The following is an 8,209-nucleotide window of genomic DNA, read 5'->3' as shown; positions in this document are numbered from 1 at the left end:
TGAGATGGTATTGCCCCCCTACCCATGAAATAGTCCATGTATTTGTCCCGGACTTCACGGGCACTCTGGGGGGGCAGTCCTGTGTGGCCAGCTTCAAGGCCCGCCAAAGTTTCTGCAGGGGTCAAATGTTGTGCCTCGGGCCCAACCAGGGCCATATAATTTGGAGATTGTCTCCGCAAAAAATTGTGGAGAATGCAGCAGGCAAAAATAATTGTATTCCACTTATATTCCGCCATGTGGAGAGAGGTGAGGAAAAGGCGGAACCGGCTGGCCATGATGCCGAAAGCGTTCTCAACCACTCTACGTGCTCGGCCCAGCCGGAAATTAAAGACACTCCTCTCTGGGGTGAGGGTGCGCTGAGGGAATGGCCTCATAAGATGGGGTCCCAGGGCAAACGCTTCATCAGCCAGGAAAACAAATGGCAGGCCTTCTACATTCTGGTCATCCGGTGGCAATGACAGATCATCATCCTGAAGGCGAAGCGTGAACTCCGTCTGCCTGAAGGCTCCCCCATCCGATACCCGTCCATTCATCCCGACATCCACAAAAAGGAATTCATACTGTGCTGACACCACCGCCATCAGCACAATACTGTTGAACCCCTTATAATTAAAGAACTGGGATCCTGAACGGGGTGGAGGCACGATGCGGACGTGCTTCCCGTCGATGGCTCCCCCGCAGTTGGGGAAGTTCCATCGGGTCTGGAAGTCCAAAGCCACAGACTGCCACTCCTGTGGTGTGGACGGAAGCTGGGGAAGAAAAAAATAAAAAATTAGCCACATAACCTTGCAAGCAGATTATACAAAGACATTATAAGCATTATAACATTTCTGGGAACTAGCATATTATATCTAAATATATTTAGCCAATTAACACATTAAACACCCCCTCTGATGGGCCAGTGCCCAAGTTTGGGGGAGGGCTAGATGAGTTTGGGAGTACTAAAAAAAAAAATTTTTTGATTATTGGTGAACATAGACTTTACAACACATTTTGGAGGGGAGGGCTAGATGAGTTTGGGAGTACTAAAAAAATTTAATTTTGATTATTGGTGAACATAGACTTTACAACACATTTTGGAGGGGAGGGCTAGATGAGTTTGGGAGTACTAAAAAAATTTAATTTTGATTATTGGTGAACATAGACTTTACAACACATTTTGGAGGGGAGGGCTAGATGAGTTTGGGAGTACTTAAAAAATTTAATTTTGATTATTGGTGAACATAGACTTTACAACACATTTTGGAGGGGAGGGCTAGATGAGTTTTGGAGTCCTAAAATTAAAATAAAAAAAAATTAAATATTGGTGAACATAGACTTTACAACACATTTTGGAGGGGAGGGGGGGGACATTACAATGGATATAACACAATACATTGGGAAGTGACTAGACTAGGTAGGTTGGGGCCCAGGATAGCATGCTGGGGAGGTAAGTGATGGGAAATATGCATGTAGGCCAAAAAAGGGGCATCAAAGTTTACATCATGCATGGGGGCAAAGGGGACATTCACAGCATATTCCAGACATGGTAATTAGGGAAGGAGGAGATAACTACAAGACATTAGCATACATTATAGACATAAAATGTGAGATTAAAGGAGAAAACTTACCCTCATATATTCCTCCTGCAGAACCTGGATGATGGCAGAGCAGGTGTCAGGAATGATGAGGCCCAGAGCCTGGGGGGAGATGCCCGTCGAGAACTTTAAGTCCTGAAGGCTTCTCCCAGTTGCCAGATAACGGAGGGTGGCAACTAGCCTCTGCTCAGCACTGATGGCTTCCCGCATAACGGTGTCCTGCCTGGTAATATAGGGGGACACCAAAGCCAACAGGTGCTGAAAGACGGGATCAGACATCCTCAGGAAATTCCTGTAATCAACAGGATTATTTTCCTGAAGCTCCCGCAGCAAAGGCATGTGAGAGAATTGGTTCCTACGGAGCAACCAATTCTTGGTCCATGAACGTGTCCTCCTCCTGTTCATGAACTCCTCATCGTCTAGGTCATAAACAAACAGACCTATAGACAGAAGATGCTTAGCACGAAGTCGGCGACGACTAGGTGCCTGCAACATGGCTACAAGGCTAGTTACGAACGACAAATCAGAATTGCACTAAACAGACCGCAGTGAAGAACAGCAAGACCTATGAAGAACGACCCTGACAATGAAAAACGCGGGGACAGGACCGCAATGTAAAACAATACGACCTGACCGCACGTCTCGATTGCCTAGATACGACCCACACAAGTACAAACTGAACGGCAGAGATCAATCTGAAAGCACAAAGACTGAAAAGCACGAATCGTCACTCACCAAACTTTTACTAACACGCGTAAACACGGAATCAGCAAAAGGAGCCCCAAGGGTGGCGCCAACAAAATCAAACCTCCCCTTTATAGTCGCGTCATACGTCGTGAGCGTCATCGCGCCGGAGAACGACCAGATTTTGGTATGTTACGTGTGTACGCAAAGCAAGCCTGCCGAGCTTCTCGACAAGTTCAACAAGAAACTCGACGAGCAACTCGACGGGCTTGGCACGTCGAGTTTCTCTGTCGTGTGTACGAGGCCTCAGAGGGCCTGGAATGCCGCTCGGAGCTCCAGTATATTTGAGACTGTCCCCCGAGCAGGGAAGTGCGAGTGACCCTGGGCTGTCTGATCCAGGTAGTGAGCCCCCCAACCTCTCTCACTGGCATCGGATGTCACTATCTCCGGTTCCGGAGGAGCTATGGGCCTGAATCTTCTGAGGTTGGAAGGGCAAGTCCACCACAGAAGGGAGTGTCTTACATGACTGGGGATGCTGATGGGTTGGTGCATTGATGCTCCGTCCCAATGCCTGAGAAAAGTGTTCTGCAGGGTTCTCATGCGCCATTGGGACCATTGTACCATGGGTATGGTGGATGACATCGAGCCCAGCATACTGAGGCAGGTTCTGGAAGACGTGAGACTGGAGGACAATAGATTCCGCACTTTCCGGACTAAGGGATTCACCTTCTCTAATGGCAGTTGTACCCTGTTCTGTTTCGTGTCCAATTCTGCACCCAGGTAAACCATGGACTGTGATGGCTGAAGGCTGCGCTTTCGCCAGTTAATTAACCAGCCAAACTTTTGGAGGGTCGAGATTAGGATCTCCCGCTGGAGGAGTAGAGTCTCCCAATTTGTTGCCAAGAGCAAGATATCGTCCAGGTAATGATGCACCCGCAGCCCCTTCTCTCTGAGGAATGCTATGAGGGGAAGCATCACCTTCGTGAACTCTCCATTTTGAAGGCCTCTATCTGAATCCTTCTGTTGAGCCGCTTGAGGTCCAGCACGGCCCGAAGGTCCTCTGATTTCTTTCGAACCAGAAAGAGAGGGGAATAAAATCCCCTGCCTCTCTGGTGCGAAGGAACTTCCACGATAGCTCTTTTCTGAACTAGTTCTAAGATGTATTGAGTGAGCAGTTTCCTTTTGTCTAGGGAAGACGGTATTTTGGTGGGTTGAAAGGTAGCGTGAGGCAATACCCCTATAAAGTTCCATCTGTGGCCATGCTTTATTGTAGAAAGAGTCCATGGGTCCTCTATGTGGTCCGACCATATTTGCGCAAAACTGATGAGCCTGGCGCCCACCTGAGCTGGGTGGGCGGGCAAGACTTCAAAAAGACTTCTGCTGGTCCCCTGCAGTAGTGACCTTGGGCTTCTGCCCCCTTGTAAAGGGTGGGCGATTAGGTCTCCATTCTCTCCTGAACTCCTTACCGGGACGATAGGATCTGGCCTCCCTGTACCTCTCATGCAGATTACGCCTGAAGGTAGGACCTTTCTGAGGCTTGGGTCTTCTGTCGGAGGGAATAAGCCCCGATTTTCCACCAGTGACCTTGGAGATTGCCGAATCGAATTTTGTGCCGAACAGGTTCGTGCCATCATATGGTATCCTGCACCAGTTGGCTTTTGAAGCCGCGTCAGCGACCCAAGGCTTTAACCATAAGGCTCTGCGGGCCATAACTGAGGCTAACATGGACCTGGCCGAAGAACGAATGATATCCACCGAGGCCCCCGCCATAAAGTCACCGGCTAGCCTGATCTCCTGCAAGGAGGATATGACATCCCCTCGATCAGCACCTTCCAGGAGAACCTTCTCAGCATTGGCTGCCCATGCGGAAATGGCCTTGGCGACAGCTGCTGTAGCAATAGCTGGTCTACATGCGCCCCCCCGATGTGGAGTAAGCCTTCTTTAATTCTAGGTCGATCTTACGGTCGAGAACATCCCGGAATGATGGCAGAGTGACATGCCTGGCGAGTCGCATAAGAGAAGCATCCACCACGGGGGCGTTAATGAGGGAAGCGACTTTAGAGTCTTTCAGAGGGTACAGTTTAGAGAGTTTGTTGGACAGACCGGGACGCTTGTCCGGTTTCTCCCACTCCTCCTTAATGAGGTCTTCCAATTCTTCGATGAAGGGAAACAGTTCGGGATCCCTCCTTAACTCGGGGAAATATTTCCCAACCTTGGGTGGTTCCGTCACGGGTTCTTCCCAACCTATTGTCGCCTTGACCGAGCGGGCAAAAGGTTCGACTAGACAGAAGTCAAATCCAGACACAAGTTCTCGATCTTCATGATCGGAATGAGCCTCTATTAGTTGGGCATATGGGCCGGAGGCGGATGAAGTGCCCAGAGTGGGCTCATCACAGACCAAAGGAACTGAAGTCCACATTGATTCTTGCGCTGACTCCCCCACGAGCTGTTGGGAGGAGAAATCTGTAGTCATCCTGGCGCTCGTCTCCTTTTCTCTAGTTGCTTCATTAAAGCAAGTCTGACATGCTAGCTTTCCTGGCAAAGCAGTAGCACCGCACACCCAGCAAGCGTTAGCTGCAGGATGGGTATGTTAATGCTCGCGGTGAGATGAGGGAGACCGTCTGCGATGAGACCGGCTATGACGGGAGCGGCTGCGGCGTGATCGGCTATGCCTTGATCGATGGTAGCGGGAGGAAGATCTTGACCGACTTTTACGGGACCTCCTGCTTGATGCATGCCTGGACCTCTCCCTGCGCCCTGTGGGCTTGCGTCTCTTGGCCTGATGGGACTGCAACAGAAAGGCAGTGTTTAGTGGCCGGCTCTCTTTTTTGTCTCTTCTCTACTTACCCGAAAGTGATGGTCTCCATACCTCGTTTGTTGGTAGTGGTCTGCGAGGGCAGTGGGCTCCATGAAAAACACAGGGAAGCAGCAGAAGGATGTACTGGAAGAAAGCAACAGGTGGTTAAAAAATAAATAAACAAAACACATAACAAGACATAAGCAAAGGGAAAGGGAAGCACCTGCATACCCTGGGAGAAATCCCTGTGGAATTCAAGCAAAGCAGCAGCCTCAGGGAAAAAAAGAAATTTTCAGGCTTTTTAAATTTGGCGCCGCCGTCGCGGCGCTGATGACGCGTACGCGCATGCACAGTAGCGTCCCGCGCGTCCCGGCGCCATCTTGGATGAGGGCGAGGGAGGTGTCCGGCGTCATCATTGTGCTGCGCGCATGCGCAGTACGCCCGGGGAACGCGGCGGTGCGAGGGACTACATGGCTCAGAGAGCCTGCTGAAAAAAAAGGTACAGATGCACACAATAAGCACAGCAATGAAATGGGAACCTTCAGGAGGCACAATTGCAGGGAAAGCTTGTCATATAAAACGAAGGGCATACCCAGAAGAGGAGTGGAAAGAGAAAAAAAGTTAGAGAGCCACACTGCCAGTATAAGCTTATTTAAAGCTTGCATATATGCCAGGAACTTGCCGGGATTAACCCCTGAGACCACCAGAGCGGGGCTCCCCCTATAAAAGCTCTATTAGAGACTGTACAAGGGGGACTTCCAAAACAGGAGAGGCTGAACCTCTAGCGGTAGGAGACAAGCTGTACGTCCACGTCCTGTCAGGTGAGGATAAAAAAAGAGAATAATGCCGGGTGTCTCCTCTTCAAATTTATAGCTAACCAATCCTGTCAGGTTGTGGGGGCGGAGTCACAACCCAGTGTGTGCTGCCATGAATGCGTCAGGAAACACCCTTTTCCCCCTTTTTTTTATCTCAGTGCTGCTAATCTGTTATAGCTAGATTTAGGTACAATGGACTAAAGTTACGGCGGCGTAGCTTAGCGTGTTTAGGCTACGCCGCCGTAAGTTAGCTAGGCAAGTAATGATTCTCAATGTACTTGCCTGCTAATATACGGCGGCGTAGCCTAAAGCGCGTGGGCGTAAGGGCGCCGAATTCAAATGTGTGTTAGGGGCGCGTGTTTAATGGTAATGAGGCTTGACCTTACGTTTTTGACGGTTCTTCGATACTGCGCATGCGCCGGGCGCCAACATCTCCCAGTGTGCATTGCGGCTAAGTACGCCGCACGGGCCTATTGATTTCGACGTGGACGTAAACGACGTAAATCCCGATTCGCGGACGACTTACGTAAACGACGTAACAATTTCGAATTTCGCAGCGGGAACGGCGGCCATACTTGACATTACTATTCCAACTAGGGCCCAGCTCTAACTTTACGCGGCCTATCTCTTACGTAAACGGCGTAAAAGTACTGCGTCGGCCGGGCGTACTTTCCTGAATCGGCGTATCTCTTCATTTACATATTCTACGCCGACCGCAATGGAAGCGCCACCTAGCGGCCATCCGAAATATTGCAATCTAAGATAGGACGGCGCAAGCCGTCCTATCTTAGATATGTTTAAGCGTATCTCTGTTTGAGCATACGCTTAAACATAGGTCGGCGTAGATTCTGAGTTAGGTCGACTTATCTACTGATAAGTCGGCCTAACTCTTACTGAATCTACCTATTTGTCTTTTTCAATCACTTTCTATTTACAAGCACTTGCTTCTGAATCCCAGTACTGATAGCAACAATAGAGGACTGTACCTGATGTGTGTCAGTGTGTCTTTACCAGGGCTGAATAAATATCGAAGTAGTAGTATACCTTATAGTAAAAGTGATCTCCCATTTAGATACCATATATTGTCTCAAACAAGTCTCTGAGATTTAATTTGTCAACACTTATCGTATCAAAATATACGAAAGAAAAAATTACAAAAATACTTTGTAATAAATGTGTTTTTATTTGCACAAACTTCGCACCTACGGATCGAATGTCCGCTTTTTCATCCATCTGTTTACGGATGAAAAAGGGACATACATGTATCTCTATGGAATACATGTAACGTGTTGCTCTTATAGGGTATGACTATAATGTTACCTTAGGCACAATAATAGAGTCTTGTGTCACACAACCAGGACGCACCTTTAACGTAGGGAAGAATGGGGAACTCAAATTCCACCCATGTCCGCCACCTATTCCAGTCCACCCATCGGAAGCATCACTTATGGTTCCTGGGCCCCAGCACTTATGGCAAGATTAATGTGCACTCCATGCTGGGATGGCAAAGGGAAGCTTTAAAGAAAGTGTAAGAAAGACAGAAAAACTTGGTTTGTTTGAAACTATGATTTTATGGTGAATCTCCATATTTGAAATGACAAAAACTGAGTAAATCTATGCTGTACATTAAGGCCTGGTGGTATATACATAGTTACATAGTTACATAGTTAGTCAGGTTGAAAAAAGACACAAGTCCATCCAGTTCAACCTCAAAAAAATAAACAAACAAAATAAAAAACACAATACAATCCCATACACCCAACTCCATACCCACAGTTGATCCAGAGGAAGGCAAAAAACCCCAGCAGAGCATGATCCAATTTGCTACAGCAGGGGAAAAAATTCCTTCCTGATCCCCCGAGAGGCAATCGGATTTACCCTGGATCAACTTTACCTACAAATCTTAGTACTCAGTTATTTTATGTACATTTAGGAAAGAATCCAGGCCTTTCTTAAAGCAATCTACTGAGCTGGCCAGAACCACCTCTGGAGGGAGTCTGTTCCACATTTTCACAGCTCTTACTGTGAAAAAACCTTTCCGTATTTGGAGGTGAAATCTCTTTTCCTCTAGACGTAAAGAGTGCCCCCTTGTCCTCAGTGATGACCGTAAAGTGAATAACTCAACACCAAGTACACTGTATGGACCTCTTATATATTTGTACATGTTGATCATATCCCCCCTAATTCTCCTCTTCTCAAGAGTGAATAGATTTAGTTCTTCTAATCTTTCCTCATAGCTGAGCTCCTCCATGCCTCTTATCAGTTTGGTTGCTCTTCTCTGCACTTTCTCCAGTTCTCCGATATCCTTTTTGAGAACTGGTGCCCAAAACTGAACT

The sequence above is a fragment of the Rana temporaria genome, chromosome 1 (genome assembly GCF_905171775.1).
Source record: "Rana temporaria chromosome 1, aRanTem1.1, whole genome shotgun sequence".
NCBI classification, from domain to species: Eukaryota; Metazoa; Chordata; class Amphibia; order Anura; family Ranidae; genus Rana; species Rana temporaria.
Note: the sequence above shows the minus strand (reverse complement) of the source record.